Source organism: Frieseomelitta varia, unplaced genomic scaffold, assembly GCF_011392965.1.
Source record: "Frieseomelitta varia isolate USP_RPSP 00005682 unplaced genomic scaffold, Fvar_1.2 scaffold_656, whole genome shotgun sequence".
NCBI classification, from domain to species: domain Eukaryota; kingdom Metazoa; phylum Arthropoda; class Insecta; order Hymenoptera; family Apidae; genus Frieseomelitta; species Frieseomelitta varia.
The window spans coordinates 52,118-69,745 of record NW_025110430.1 but is presented as its reverse complement, the minus strand read 5'-3'; the positions used below and the strand labels follow the sequence as shown (position 1 = coordinate 69,745).

The 17,628-nt window shown below is 32.9% G+C and overlaps 1 long non-coding RNA gene across 1 annotated transcript in view; it reads left to right on the top strand.

The window, feature by feature from the left end:
* The first annotated feature begins 8,793 nt into the window (after positions 1-8,793).
* Positions 8,794-17,628, top strand: part of LOC122534984 — a 12,673-nt gene continuing 3,838 nt past the window's right edge. Inside the window, exon 1 of the long non-coding RNA XR_006308034.1 lies at positions 8,794-8,888. This is a non-coding gene — a long non-coding RNA (uncharacterized LOC122534984). The remainder of the gene's footprint in view (positions 8,889-17,628) is intronic.

The window sequence follows — 17,628 nt, the reverse complement described above, 5'->3', positions numbered from 1 at the left end:
AATTATAAAATATCTACAAAAAAACTGTACAAAACATCAGTTGTAGGAAGAAGAACAAAATTACTCAATTTTAGACTATACATATATAATAATTCAAATGGATTGCAAAGTTTTCATACTAATGTACTCAATGTTCATAAAAAAAAGAAATTATATTTATACTTAAAAAATCTAGTATATTGTTGTAGACAGATCTTGATTTATTTAAGCTACAAGTGCTAATTCTGTTTGCTTCAAAATTATTCATTTACAAAATAAAAATATATTTTTTAAACATAGTCCCTTTTTAAATAGAAATATTATAGAAATATATAATATGTACAATTTTCATTGAAAAATTTGATACTTGTCAGTTCTTTCTACGATTGTTCTGCAAATGTATATATATTGGCACAAGAAATTAGAACATGGAAATGCGGAAGATATGTGAAAATTGGTTACAGAGGTACTACCATCCGATATAAAACCCGAAAATACAGGCATAAAGGATCCATGCGAAATATGCTTATAAGTAAAAATAAGACGAAAGTCACTCTCTAATGAATCAAATGACCTTTTCTTTACCAAAGAAGCTGTTGAAAGTGATAAATATAGCACGTACATATGTAGCAAAAGTATGTATCATTCAATGACGATTTTATTTATTCTCGTCTAAATCTAAAGTATACTAAAAAGTCAATGATTATAGGCATAGCTATACATAAAAAGTAAATTCAACAAAAACAAAACATTGTAAGATCCGATAGAGAGGAGTGTGTTTAGAAATGAAAATATAAATGGAATGTAAATTGATCAAAGTTACTCTAAACAACTACATCAACAACACTAACAGTAAATAAGTGTGTGAAATCATTAGCTATGTACACTCGTACTCGTATAATTTTCAAATGTGAAAACGTCTTCGACTCAATTTCGTTATTCTTGAATTACTGAATCTCTTATTTCTAACCAAAAATTATCCTGACACAATTTATATCATAGGCTAATCCCATGTACGAAACAGCCACATATTTAGAATAGGGTACAGAACTAATTTAACATTGAAATGAACAAAAGCATACAGAAATGCTTTGAAATAATATGCAATATTTCATGTTAAAAAAAAAAACCGCCTTATATCCCAGACTAATCTTCTGTAGTACTAGTTCTCTGTAGTACAAATGCTCAACACTTGGATGACGTAAGGAGAAAGGATTTCGGAAGGAAAATTTATATGAAAAAGGAAGATTACGTTTCGTCTCGGGTGTAACGATGAATCACTATGAATCACGTACTGACTGTAACGACGACTCATTCACTAACAAAATAACGATAACAATATCCCACCCTGGCCCAAAACTCCGATAAAACAAGTATAAAAGGGCCATCCCCAAAGTCTTCAAGTAGTTCCATTACATCAACTAAACGTAAGTCTTTAAAATTATTGTATTATTGTATTAAAGTATAAATAAAAGCTACGCTGGAATGCTACGGTATTCCGGCTCATTTTAGAAAGTTGTTTTATTCAAATCCCGTGTAACATCGGGGTTGACTTCATCAGTGGGGCTAATGCCGACGCCTTGAATCAGCACACTACTATTGGAGTAACAGTGGAATTATACAAGCAGGAGGAATGAGGTGACCACCCATCCTTGACCGGACCGAAAACAGCTGCGTAACTAATACGATCGCCATTGATCTACCAGTTACCCACAACTACAACCCCCGTTGAAGATTATTGATATGGAACTCTTAATGGCGAGATATATACAAGACATAAACAAGGACAAATATGTAAATAAATCCAATAACGAATAAAGTCAGCTGTGGAAAAAGACAATGAGAGAGTAGAATTTAGTATGCGTAAGACCTACAATGACACCGACAGCCGTTCGGTAGACATCACAAAATAAAATGAGTAGTAATATCAAAAGAAGACTTGTTATTTATATATTTTAGTCAAAACTGAGTTAATATACACCTTGTGACAAAAAAATAGCACACTCTAAAAATTATTAAATTTTCTTTTGTTAAACAAATGGTACAAAATCTTATACACATTCTTCCGTAGTGCTTTTACCAATATGTATTGTAGGCGATCATTGGAACGATCGCCATAGGAACGGACTGTTTATGTTTCGAGAAGAGGTTTGTGCCTGGGAAGGGGGATGGCTGATCAGACGACACTCCGACAGTCGAATAAAGATTTTTGAGAAGGAAATATCTCACGCCTCGAATTCTTCGCCCTTTATCCATTACAACTTCAGAAGTGGGATTCGACTGAGGCAAGTTTTATAGTGCACGACAGTTTTGTTTTATTCGTGACTATATATACTTTTTCGCAAATTTTAGTGACTTTTGTGGATAGATTTTTGGTAATTTTGTGTTGTGATTGTTTGTGAACATTCTGGAATCTTGCAAAATGGCCACTGGACAGAAACAGTCGTTAAGTGACTTTAATAATTCCGAACTCAAAGAAATGTTACGAGAACGAGACCAGATAATCACTGGCAACAAGGGTGAGCTTATCGCTCGCTTGTTACACTGTGATCCTCAGATCGAAAATCAACTGAAGGTGGACGTTGAAGAATGTGGACAAGAAGGAATAGATAACCCGGAGACCCCTGAATCAGGACAAACGGTTACGATGACACCTCCGCAGACCATTCAAATTTCGCGGCCTGATCCAAACGAAAATTTTCCGGGCGAGTTAGAACTGTTACGCAGAGAGAGAGAGAGAGAGAGAGAGAGAGAGCTGTTACAGCGAGAAATCCAGCTTTTACAACGGGAAAGAGAATTGTCAGCTACGCCCCGATCTGACTCTAGTTTGAATTCGACCATCAACGTTTGAACAATAGCGGATTTGCTAAACGAATTTTCGGGAGAAAATGACAATTTTGCAAATTGGAAGAGGCAGGCCGAATTGTTGCAACACACTTACCTTGACGAAAATTCAATGAGGATTTTAATTAGCCTCAGGTTACGAGTTAAAGTGGTTTCACTCCACGTCAGATCATTTGGAAATTCCAATTTCCACACTTTTTGACAACATGCAGCAACTTTTTGGCTATAAACCTAATCGATTAGCGCTCAGGAGAGAATTTGAGAAACGCTTTCGCAGACTATTACCACGACAAAATTACATTGTCCAACAAGCTTACGTTAGACTCAAAAGAATTAGCTGACTTGATCATCGAGGGCATTCCCGATTCCAGATTGCGAGACTAGGCTAAAATGATAAAAATCACTTTCAGACAGCAGATGATATTTTGGATGCTTTCCAAAATATATCGCTGACAGTCGATGTGAGAGGTGATCGACGTGATACGAACAAGGGACGAAGTGCGATTGTAAGAGGAGGTGGTCCACCCATAGTACGGAAGGATCTCCGATGCTATAATTGCAACGAGACGGGACACGTAAAGACGGATTGCGGAAAACCGACTCGTCAGTGAGGTTCCTGCTACACATGTGGCAACGCTACGCATCGAGCACGAGACTGCCCACAGATCGTCTTGATAAGGAAGCCTGCACCACAGTCGTCCACTCATTTACTGCAGCCCAGTTCTCCTGATAACCCATTCATGGTATAATTTTAAAGTCCCGTCGAATTTAGTATTGCTGATATACACGGTAAACCTTTTCATTACTCATATTCGAGGCCATTCTCGATTCGGGATCACCTATTAGCTTAGTTAAAGCGAGTGCGTTACTTTCGCACGCATACTTACCGATGACTAACGGTAACCGTAGGTATTATGGCGTTAATGAGTCTCCATTAATTATTGAAGGTATTTTCAGTAGCGAAGTAAAAATTAATGGCGTTTCTATATTTATGAAATGTTTCGTTGTTCCGGATCGGATATCTTATACCGTTTTGCTAGGTAGAGATTATTTAATGTCTCCTACTATAAAAATCTCACTAGGATGTAAGTTTAATATTGAAAATGTCGCTTCGAGTAATAAGGCCGAGGATATTAATTGTTTCGAACACCAGATTATGCAAATAGATGAAAACCCAAACGTTAATTTACAACTAAATATCGACCCTACCGCTGATTTTACTGTATCCGCCAGAGTACAACAACTTTATTATGAGGAATTAATTTCCTCTCGGAGTGAGGAATGAGCAGTACGGAAATGGTCATTTCGGTGAAAACGGAACAACAGATTAGTTATAGGCCTTGGCGATTATCTTTTGCGGATAAAGATAAGCTGCAAACTATTTTAGATGATTTGCTAGATCGAAATATTATTAGACCCAGTAACTCACCTTATGCAAGTCCCATCGTTTTAGTACGAAAGAAAACCGGCGACATACGGTTATGCGTAGACTACAGAGAATTAAACAAGATAACGATTAATGTTCCGACCCCACTGATTGATGATTGTTTGGACCGTCTACGTAACAAGAAACTGTTTACGAAACTAGATTTAAGAAATGGATTTCATCATGTTAGGGTAGCTGAATCATCTATTAAATATACCTCGTTTGTTACGCCCTTGGGCCAATTTGAATATTTAAGAATGCCTTTTGGTCTGACTAACCTCGAGTTTTTCAACGATACATTAGTACCATCTTTTCTGATTTAATACGAAAGGGTCAAGTTTTAGTATATCTGGACGATATTTTGATCACCACTAATACAGTAGAAGAACACCAATATTTTAAGAAATGTTTTCAAATTGGCCCGTTGTTATAATTTAGAGTTCCGGTTAGATAAATGCTCGTTTTTATAACAAATAACTTACTTAGGATATTTGGTTGATGAATCAGGAGTCAGGCCGAGTATAGAAAATGTAGAATCCATTTTAAATTACCTAATTCCACGAAATACTAAAGAAATACAGAAATTTGTATTTTTAGCTAACTATTTCCGACGCTTTATTCCACAATTTTCTATAGTAGCAAAACTTTTGTACAATATGTTTAAAAAAAATGTTAATTTCCGGTTTGGTCTTCACGAAAATAATGCTTTTGAAACTCTAAAAAAATTATTGGCAAGTCCACCGGTACTTGCCATATATTCACCACACTTACCAAGAGAATTGCACTGTGATGCCAGTACTACGGGTTTTGGTGCTGTTTTGATGCAGAAACAATCGGATGGAAAACTGAAACCTGTATTTTACTTTACGAGCAACGCCGACAGAATCAAAATACCATAGCTTCGAGTTGGAATGCCTAGCAGCGATTTATTTGCCATTAAGAGGTTCCACGTTTATTTATCGGGTAATCCTTTTAAGATTATCACCGACTGCGACAGTTTTAGATTAACGCTGTCCAAACAAAGCATCAATCCACGCATTTCTCGATGGGCAATGTTTTTACAAGAATACGATTTCGAAATCGAACATCGGTCTGGATCCAAGATGCCGCATGTAGACGCATTGAGTCATTGCCATGCAATTCTTATATTAGAAGCAAATACTTTCGAGCAAGTTCTTTCCTTCAAGCAGTCACAAGTTCCGAAAATTCGGGAGTTGAGAGAAAAATTAGAATTCACTGAGGATAAATATTACGAATTACGTGACGGATTAATATATAAAAAACTAGGTAACGGTAAATTGCTATTCCTGGTACCGGAATGTATGGAAACTAATGTTAGAGCCTCTCATGATGATTTAGGTCATTTTGGTGTGGATAAGGTGGTAGAAAACATCTCCAGAATATATTGGTTCCCAGATATGAGAAAAAAAGTAAAAAAAATCATATAAGCAATTGTCTAAGATGTATTGATTTTTCAAACCCTAGTGGAAAGTCCGAAGGATATTTACACAGTCTCGATAAAGGTAACTTACTATTCCAGACTATACATATAGATCACTATGGTCCTTTAGAACGTTGTGGTCGGGGTTATAAACACATTTTATCTATAGTTGACGGTTTCACTAAATATATCGAGTTGTATCCATGTAAATCGACCAAGTCTGAAGGGGCCATGCGTCACTTAAAAGAATACTTCCGTTATTACAGTAAACCTAGGCGTTTGATAAGCGATCGAGGAACATGTTTCACTTCAGGATTATTTACAGATTTCATGCAGGATGAAGGCATAGAACATATTCGGGTCGCTATCGGGACACCTCGCGCTAATGGTCAAGTGGAACAATCGCGTTATTAATCCTATGTTAGCAAAATTGAGTATAAGTCCGGGAAAATGAGACCGAGTACTAGAGCTTTGTAGAATTATATATAAATAATACTGTTTGCCGTTTAACAAATGAAACTCCGTATAAACTGCTTTTTAGAAGGAACCAATTCGGGGTAATAAACGACAAATTAAGAGTAATTCTTGAAGCACGAAATAATGAAGAAAGAGAGCTGGTGGCAACACGCAATGCAGCTACACAAGCTATTCAGAAAACCCAAAGAATAAATGAACAAGTTTATAATCGTACACACAAAAAGGCAACTATGTACAAAACTGGCGATTATGTTAAGATACGGAGTCGAGACGTCACACCCGGTGTTAATAAAAAGCTAATTCCGAAATTCCGTGTCCCATATGAAGTAAAAAAAGGTTTTAGACAAAGATAGATACGTGGTAGAAGACATTGATGGATTTCAACCATGGATTCGTCTCTAGCTTAAGCAATAAAGTATAAGTCTATATTTTTATGTTATAAAACTTAAGTATCATATGTTAGTATAGTATAAGACTTAAGTATCATATGTTACTATAGATAGTATGTCATATGTTATAGTATGTCATAGTATGTATAGATTAGTTCTAAAATTAAGGCAAGGCGATACATACACGTGATCGAGGACAATCACAATTGTCAGGGTTGGCCGATTTGTAGGCGATCATTGGGACGAACGCCATAGGAACGGATTGTTTATGTTTCGAGAAGAGGTTTGTGCCTGGGAAGGGGGATGGCTGATCGGACGACACTCCGACAGTCGAATAAAGACTTTTGAGAAGGGATATCTCACGCCTCGAATTCTTCGCCGTTTATCCATTACAGTATAAATAACATAAATTAAACTTTTGCAATACATTTTGTGTTATTAAAAAAAATATATGGTGATATTTAGCGAGTCAAAATAATAGTACATTTCGTGGAAAACAATAGATAGAAACAAAAGAAACAAGTTTGGTAATTGTTCAATACTTAATATGATTTTTGCATTTAACAATGGCAGCTATTCTTTGAGATAAAGATTTATATAGTTTTTAATTATGGATTATTTTTGGATTATTTCTTCCCATTCCTCCACAATACATATTTTTAATTTATTAATATTTGTGTCTTCCATTCCAGTATACGGCACTCGACAAATTGCCCCCAATAATTTTCTACAATATTTACTTATATTCAAAATTATAAATATTTTAGTGCCAATTCGTGTGTTCTCAAACAAACATGTATATCGAGAACAAATTATATGAAACTTAAATAAAAAATTTCCTTGTCCTTGGTAACGTATAATTTTATACGTTTTTTTTTTAATAGCGAAGAAACGAAATCGTATAATAATGTAAAGTGTAATCAAAAACTGATCATATATTTCAACCGCGCGATGAAAATGCGTCTTCTTTTGTGTTGGAGGCAAGGAGTAGGAAGATAGCTAGAATTACTAAATTTATATATTAATATATGCAAACTGTTTCACAACATAATTTATTTTCTTCTGTATATAAAGTGTCTTCTATGTCTGTATATAGAGTGTCTGTATATAAAGTGTCTTCTATGCGAGCTGGATATCAATTGACTAACTAATCAACAGACTCATCGATTATCTAACCGTTGATGGCATTGTTGTCTCCTTTCTACATTTTGCATACTATGTTGATCACTTAATCACTTTTAACCACTGCTACGATTTATATTACATTCCTCAATTATATTGATTACATTCATCAAATCATCATTCATAAATCAAAGATGAATGTAACCTATATAAATCTTAAGTAATTATTTTATGATTTATAATGAAGTAAAGGAAACATCCTTTATTACTACCTAAAAGGGCAACTTTATAAGGTAAAATTTCATGAATGTGTAATATTTTCAAGTGATAAAAAAAAATTATTGTCGATATTGATGTAGTTCTAGTTCACAAAATAATTATTTATCTACAGATTGAATTCATTTTTGACTTTTTTTTCAGATGAATAGAATAACATAAATCGCAGCAATAATTTGAATACTAATAAAGATAATTATTATACAAAAATTATACTACATAATTAGCTTTAATATATTATATAGCACATATAGTTTTAAAATATTATATCAAACAGTTGTACAATATTTCAAAACTCTCGATCTAATACTTAATACATTTTTACTTAATAAATCGTTAATAAATCGACGTTTACTTGTTAACAACATCGAATGAGAATATACTCTTAATTCTAAAATTTCAGTTATATTGACGATTCTTTGTCGTTTGTGAAAAGTTATTGGCTGTATTCAAAATAGCCAAATACATTCTGAAAATTTTTATCTGATGTCGTTGCATAAATTTAGAATAATAGATTCATAAGTTTTTTGCTTGTCGTTTCTTTGATTGTTTCTATAAAAAATAATGAAGAAAATAGCAGGGAAATAATGAAATTATGTATTTAGAAGTGTATTATTTGAATCTCAATTCATATCATGCAAATATTGTTCCGCCTGAAAATAGGTAAATTCGAAATCACAATTCCTCAAACTCCACTTCTAGTCAAAAACAAACTATTAATAAACTAAATCCGTGAGAACATTCTCATTCATTGTAAACAAATTTATATCTATTTTAGTGCTGCCAGGAGTGGGAAATCGAATATTTTGTGATCATATAACTGTGAACCCAACTATTTCATTGTTCGTATTCATTGGATCTAGGATCTCTTGGATCTAGGAAATATCTGCAAAAACTTAAAAGTGAATTCGTGTTTCGAAGTCATAACGTACAGGTATTCAATATTTTGATATTTTTCAGAAATGAAATGTCAATATTTATTGTAGTGTCGTACATGTGAGACGAAAAAGTTTGTCTTATTTTTTTTAATATTACTAACAAATGATGCAAATCATTCATCTCTAGTATCATTTATAGTTGAAATAATATTCAAAACAGAACAAATAACTGTCAGATTGATTGGTTGTTTGCATGATAAAGAACTTTCTGTTAATAATATATTACAATATTTTTGGGTTTTCATGCAAATTGATATTTTTACGAATATATAGCGTGTGTCCAAAAAATAAATCAAGCAGTAGGATTCTTTACAAAAAAAAAGCAAGAAAGAAATGTAAACTAAAATATTCTGATTTGAATCTTCGTGTTTGAATATTGAGTTTAAAGATTTAATAAGTATACTTGAATTTAATTAATTTTAAACGTGACAGAAAAGTATAAATATCAGAAGATTGTTCTATGTGCAAAAATAATATACAATATGATTTTTTTGTAAAATGTTTCGTTTTCGAGAAAATGGAATTTGAAAATTTATCAAGAAAAGCAATTTTTAACGAAACATATCTAATGTTTATTTTTTTGAAAATAATGCTTTGAACAAAAAAATTTTATTTCATATTTTTCACTTATATTCTTTTGCCGATAATTTGTGCTAGTCGGTTTAAATCATGTATTGTAACATGTGTTTGAAATTTATGTATATATACACATATATACATAATACGTATACACTACGTGACAAATATTCCAACACAATTTTCTCGGAAACGAAAACTTGAAACAATGAAAAAATTTTATTTTTTTTTTCGACTCAATATTACATATAGAATCAACTCCCAATCGATTGGACACGAGTCGCGGAACATACTGTATACAAGATGTTTCGTAACTTGTGGGACTCACTTTGGGAGCTGATTGTACGCCTAAAAATAATGAAAAAATGTCACATAAATATATGTCCTATCTGTCTTCGTTTATGAGATATAATGAATTTTCTGTTTTAATTACTTTTACAAAAGATGCTCGAAATGATCACTTTGCATTTCAAGTAGGGGTGTGCGGGTAGCCGAAATTTCGGGTTCGGGTCGGGCTCGGGCGGGTAGCCCGATGATTTCGGATCGAGTTGAAAAAAGTTCAAGGGGGATAGAAAAAGAGGTGGACATTATTCGAATAACATTTCGAATAAATTCTTCAAATAAAATTTTATTCGTATAATATTTCGAATAAATTTTTCGAATAACATTTTATTCGAAATATTTACTGAAATAATGTAAAGAAAAAGAATCAGGAGTCCCTTTTTATTTAATAAATTTGTTTTTTTAAGTACAACTTTTGTTCGAACATTTTGTTAGTTAATCTGTTTGCTTTAGGCGAGTTTGTTATCGTTGCAAATGAAAACGCTCTACTGGAACAGAAGATGGCGAAGGATGTTATATTTCAAAAATATATTTTTAATTATGGGATATGCGTTCAGAGATATGTAATCATTTCTATTATCTGTAAAAAATTGTATAAGAATTTCTACGTTATCATTTGTTTGTAAATGTTGGTCGGTTGAAGGAGATTCCGCTTTATTAAATATTAAAAGCAAAGCAAATTTATTAAATAAACCAAAATTGAAAAAAAATGTACTGCCGACTCTTCTTCTTTACATTATTTCAGTAAATATTTTGAATAAAATTTTATTCGAACAATGCCCAACTGTGTGTTCGAATAATTTTTCTTCGAATAAAATCGTTATTCGTAAGCAACGAATAATTTTTCCTCTAATAAAATCATTATTCGTAAGTAACGAATAATTTTTCCTCTAATAAAATCGTTATTCGTTATTTACGAATAAATTTGACAGTATTTCATTCGTTATTCGTTCAAATAAAATATGCCTAACTATGGATAGAATAGGGATTATATTGCGTTATCGGAGTCGATTATTCATAATATTTAATAGACATATATATTTTTTTTTTCTTCAAATGTAATAATATTTATTCTAAATACAAGTGAAAGAATATTTTCTATATCCGGAAATATAATAATACCAACTCGAGCGAAATTAATATCACAAAATGTTGAGCAATTATCTTTTTTATATTATTATTTAGAGTAAATATTATTACATTTGAAGAAAAAAATATGTATATTAAATATTATGAATAATTGATTTCGATAATGCAATATAATCCCTATTACATCTCTTTTTTCAACTCGATTCGAAATAGTTAAGCTATCCGAAATCATCGGACTACCCGAAATCGTCGGGCTACCTGCCCGAGCCTGCCCGGCTTTGTGTAAGCCCGACCCGAACAGACGGGTACTCGTAATTTCGGGCCTGCACGTGTCTTGTCATTGATCTGGTTACTCTTTATCATTCCTGGTGTTTCTCGAATTTGGCGGAAGCCTTATTCTATTGTATTTCGTAGTATTTCAGCATTTTCAATCGATGTTGCGTATATAATAAACATATAATAAACCGCATACCGCATTTTAAATCAACACTTTGCAAATAAATGGATTGGTTCTATTGCATGGCCTTCTCGTTCTTCGGATTTAAATCCATTAGATTTTCATTTGTGGGGACATTTAAGATCTATTGTATGCGCAACATCGATTGAAAATGCTGAAATACTACGAAATAGAATAGAGCAAGACTTCCGACAAATTCGAGAAACACCAGGAATAATAGAAAGAGTAACCAAATGAATGACAAGACGCGTGCAGGCTTGTCTTTAAATGCAAGGTGGTCATTTCGAGCATCTTTTGTAAAAGTAATTAAAACAGAAAATTCATTATATCTCATAAACAAAGACAGATAGGACATATATTTATATGACTCTTTTTCATTATTTTTAGGCATACAATCAGCTCCCAAAATGGGCCCCACAAGATACGAAACACCCTTTATAACATACGTACCTATATTATTTATACATGACTATTATAATATAATGTACACAATAAGAATATAATTATATATGTATAAAAACATATTTTGAAATACGATAAATCGATAGAAAATTATTTCAAGTGCTAAATACTATAAAGTTGTTACGCTCTGGATATTTGAAATATTTTTTTATATTATGTGGATTCTACACAGTTTCTACAAAATTTTCTGCTTAGTATGCATAGTATGTTACACATAGTATGTCTCACATTATAATGACATGTTTTTCTTACACGTGGTATTAATAAAAAAACAATAGAAACAAGCGTTATATAAATTAGGTCATCGTTGTATAGCATTTGCAAATTTTAAAAATCATGACTAAACTATGCATCTTATGAGAAGTCTATAAATATGGAAATTTCGTGGATTCATGTAAAATGTAAAAATACGTGAGACAATCAAAATAAAGAACTTGTTATGATATTCAATAGCGGAATTAAATTTCTGCTTAACATGTATTTCAATTGTATTTTATTCACGATACGGTCACTACTATTGAAAAAGATATGAAAAGATGAATGAATAGAATCAAATAGGGATACCACATAAAATTTATTTAATTATTTACTGATATTATATTTAATCATTTTAATGTATAAAATTATTGTTTTGTTTAATTTTTTATTCAAAGTAAAATATCTCCATATCATTTTCGACATGTTGAGCAAGTTACAAAGTAATCTTATACATTTGTAATAGTATAGTATATAAATACCAGTTCTTTTAAATATTGATTTATATATTTATTTGATGTAGGTGACCATTTCATGAAAATAGGTCTTCGGATCATCCCTTTATGAAGAATTGTATCTTCAGTTCCGATGTTGAAAATACCATTCATAAATATTTGAACACTTCTAAATTATTGTAATATTAAATGCATTCATATGTATTTCTGTGATTTAATATTAACGTATACGGTTTATAAATATGATAAGTAGATAATACTGTAATAATTATAATAATGGAGTTTCTGCAGAGTGATTTTAATTGTATCAGTCCATTGTTGAAATTTTAAAACGATTTGGAATACATACTTCTAATCACACTGAAAAAATTTATACAGATTTTACGGAGCAGTATTACAATTTTTCTATAATGCCAATTCTATCAAACACATCATAAGTTTTTCGTCGTAAATTTTTTTGAAGTTGAGGTGCAATACACCCTGATAGTCAATTATCTCAAGAATTATAATAATGAACGTGATTTATTGCCTGAGATGTTTTTTAAAACAATACGTCGTAAGTAAGCGAACAACACGCTTACAATCTCCATACACATACATATTTTATTGCAATTCACTCAATTCTTAATACATTTATAACCTATAATATAACATATTGAAATATAATTATAATCTAAAGAAAGTAAATAATAAATTTATTAAAGCTCTAATTAATGCTTAATTTTTTAACTATAGTATAGACAATCGAAGTAAAATTTGCGTCAAGAAGTTTAAGGAATGGGAATTCCTTTTATAGATTTCATTTTAAGTTGTCTAAACCGAGCCTGTCGAATTAACGAGCCAACCGTTGAATTTTATATCGTAGGCAATGAGAGACAGATTACCTCTCCATATCTACTTTATTTTGTTGCTTCTTTCTCCTCTGGACACAAGCACAATTGCCTACTTTTTGTAACCAAAATTACATATGCCTTCATATCAACTTTTTTAAATATTAAAATATGATAAAATAATACAGGAATATATAATAATAAATTGAAACTCTAGATCAGTCATAACTTGTGCAAAGCTAAATTATGGATTCTGAAAATGCATCGCTGCTAATACATATATATGTGAAGAGAGATTATAGAAAATTATTTTTCTATAAAGTAACAAAGTTGGAAAATTAAATCAAATATACATATGCCAGTGTGCATTTAGTAAAAAAATCGAATAGAGCCTGGAGGAAAGAAAAAGGGTACACTGGTATCTAGAATGCCACAATTGTGTAACTCACGGAGGAGAAGTTCGAGAGTCCCCAACCTAAATAAAGATATATTATGGTTATCGCATACTCTTCGTCTAATAATGAAACTATTTTCTTTCCTTATATTCGTTAGATTGTTGACGAGTAATATCGTGTTATAATAGAGACAGATTTGCTATAGGTAGGTACTTAATCAACGGGACATATTAAATGCTAATTAATTTTTATTCTATTTCTGAAAAACCGTATTACTTGCTTATAATATTAAAGTATACCTTCTACTTCTTCTTCTTCTATTTTTTATTAATGTCGCATCGACAGCAAGGTCATTAGTGACGACGGTGCCATTAGATATGTCTATAGTAGGTTATGTTTTTGAGACATTTTAATACTGTTTGTATGTCATTTTGAGAAGTCAGGTTTATGTTTGCGTTGATTCCAAATTTCTTTAGGATTATGTGGTGTAGCATTCGTGCAGTTATTGCAATGAGTGCAGGTGGGTGGTGTAGTTTTTCAATTTTGTGTTCATCTGTCAGCTTAGTATGACCGGTTCTTAGGCGTGTGATAATAATTCCTTCTTTCCTGTTGTTAGAGTTTGGTGTTTCCTGATGAAAGTCTTGGATGCTTTTGTCGAGTTGGCTTTTAGTTGTTCTCCATGTATTATTCCATTCATTTTTTGTTACTTTTTTGCAATGGATTATTTGGTCGTCGCAGGGGAATGGAAGATGGCTGCGTTTGTTAGTAAGTAAGGGAATTGTGGCTTCTTTCGCTGCTGTGTCGGATTTTTCATTTCCTTCTATTCCTTGATGAGCTGGAATTCAGATGACTATGGAGTTTGCGTTAGGCTGGTTGTGATTTAGTTCTAGGAATCGAGTCCTGTAGCCAGTTGGACTGAGAATTTTTTTGGGGAGTTCGGCAAGACTAGTGTTTGTTGGGAATGCTTCTATTGTCCATGGAGGGATTTGTGGTGGTTTAAGTTCAATGGTGGGGTGGATTTTGAAAGTGGTGGATTGGAAGATTTTGGTAAGTCTGATCCATATCATGAAAGGGGAGGAAATTTGGGGTTTATTAATGTAGAAAGTTTTGTATCTATTGGAGAAGATGTTGTTGTAGGAAGAATTATTTGGTGTGGATGAGACTTTTAGTGCGTATTTAAGAGTTAGGAACTTCCTTCTGGATTCAAGTGCCATTTCTTTAGCATCGAATAGTAGGCTGTTTATGGAGCATGTTCGGTATGCACCTGCGGCTAGTCTAAGAGGTGAGTGGGAGATTGGATCAATTATTATTTTGGTGGAGCATTTGGCTGAGTTATAAACGGTAGAGCCGTAATCTAGTTTGAATCTAATTAACGCTCTATATGTTTCTCGAGGAGTGTCTTTATCCGTTCCCCAGTTATTATTGGAAAGGGTTTTTATAATGTTAAGTCTTTTTATACAGGACTCTTTTAAGGTTTTTAGGTATGGCGCCCAAGATAAATTTTTGTCGAAAATAAGGCCTAATATTTTGATGATGTCAGTGAATAATATTCTAAAATTACTCAGATACAGTTTAAGTGGGGGATTAAGTTTTCCTAGTGAATAGGATAGGGTTTTTTTGGAAGAAAGTTTTAAGCCAGTTGTTTTTTACCAGTCCTGAAGGGTATTGATGGCTGTTTGCAAATGTTCGTTAATGGAGCTTATATGTTTTCCGCTACATGTGTTTGTTATGTCATCCGTTAATAGCTGGGATTTTATTTATGGTGTCTTGAGATTGATAGTGATGTCGTTGATTCCTATTAAAAATGGTGTGGTTCTTATTAAAAATGGCTGATTGAAATGGCTATTGATCCTTGTGGGACTCCGTCTATGATTATATCTGGATGTGACAGAGATCCATTTGCTCTGACTTGGATTGATCTATTGGATAGGAAGTTGGTTATGAAAGATAGCATATTGCCATTTAGTTTTAACTCGAAAAGGGAATTAATCTTAATAATTTTGGTTTTCGAGATTATGTCAAAGGCTTTTTCGATTTCGAGATACACAGCGGCTATGTATTCGTTGAGGAAGGCATCGCAGATATTTGTTTCCAAGTTCATTAGGACGTCTATGGTTGAATGATAGTGTCAGAAACCGTATTGGTTTGGGTTAAGAAGTTTTTTTACTTCAAGGTACTATCTAAGCCTACGGTTTACGATTTTTTCTAGTAGTTTGCACATGGTATTAGTTAATGCAATTGGGCGATAGCTGCTAAGGTTTGCACAGGGGTTGCATTTGTTTAGCTTAGGAATTGGAATTACTATTGCTTTTTGCCAATTTTCTGGGATCCATATACAGTTGAAGATTTTTAACAAGTAATTTATTCCAGTTTCTGGGAGCATTTTAGTAGTGAGTTGGGGATATTACCTGGGGCGGAGTTCATAAGGATGGAGCTTATTTCTTTGAGTGTTAAAGGTGAGTTTAGTAATGAGATGTTATCGTTGTGAATCAGACCATGGTGTATATTGTTGTAGATTATTGTAGGATGTGGTGAGTTCATGTTATTTGAATTTTCTTGGAATTTTTTAGATAATGTGTTAGCAATGTCGTGGGCTTGAGTTACGGTTCTACCATTATCAGATTCCGGGAATTGGATATTCGTAGAGGATTTGGATCTATTTATGCATTTGATTTTTTTCCATACTACAGATGTTGGTGTTTGTGGATTCATCGATGATATGTAGTTCCTTCACGATTTTTTTTTATTTTCTTTAATTATTCTACGGAAGTTGGCGCGTTTCCTTTTGAACTCGGTTAGGTTTTCGTTTGTGAGATGTTTTTTTGCTCTATTGAAAGCGTGATGACTCTCTTGCATGGCGATTTTGCATTCTTCGCTCCACCACGGTACCGGTGTTTTCTTGAGTTTTGCAGTCTGGGAATTCCAAAGGATTTGCCTGCGGCTGAGATCATGATTTGTTGAAAATTGTTTATTGTTTCGTTAATCCAGGATGGTTTTCTTGGTATACTGGCCAGTTTGTTTATCTTATATGTCATTTTGGTTAGAGGTAATTTTGAGTTGTTGTGCTACTGTCTCCATAGGTGATTTTTATGGGAAAGTGGTCGCTGTCGTATAATTCTTTTAAAGTATCCTATTTTACGTGTTGAACTATCTGTGGACTGGAAAAGATTAGATCTATTGCACTTGAACCTATGTTGGGGAACCTATGTTCTACAACCAGGATTAAATCCTGGTTGTTAAATAGATTTTCAATAGTCTTTCCTCTTCTGTCAGTTTTGGTCGATGCCCAGAGAGCGTGATGGCTGTTAAAGTCTCCGGACAGGATCAATGGAGCTGGAAGTTGAGCTATTAAATCTTCCTGTAAATCAAGGGGAAGCTATTAGGAATGTCGATATTGCAGATGTGGATTCTTTTTGGAAATGAAATAGATATTGCGACGGCTTCTAAGTTTGAATTTAATGGAATTTCACTAGAATCATATTTGTCCGAAATTACAATGGCTACTCCTCTGCTGGCGTGGTTTCCGTTCATCCGGTTTTTGACGAAGGTGTTGATATATTCTAGTGTAGGCTGGTGATTTTTTTTTGAAATTTGCTTCTTGAAGGCAGACAATATCAGGGTTGAATTTATTTACGAGAATTTAAAGTTGTTCGTAATGGGTTTATGTTCCACTATATTATTGTTATCATAATGTATTTGAAGGGGCTTTGGATTTGGATTTTGCTGCGATTATGGCCCTTTTGAAATTTCGATGTCGGATTCAGATGAGCAGTTAAATGGCGATTCAGGTGTCTCAGTCGGTTTGGTAAGCTTTTTGCAGAGTCGATGTATTCTGTTTTTTTTTTTTTTTTTTTTTTTTTTTTTTTTTTTTTTTT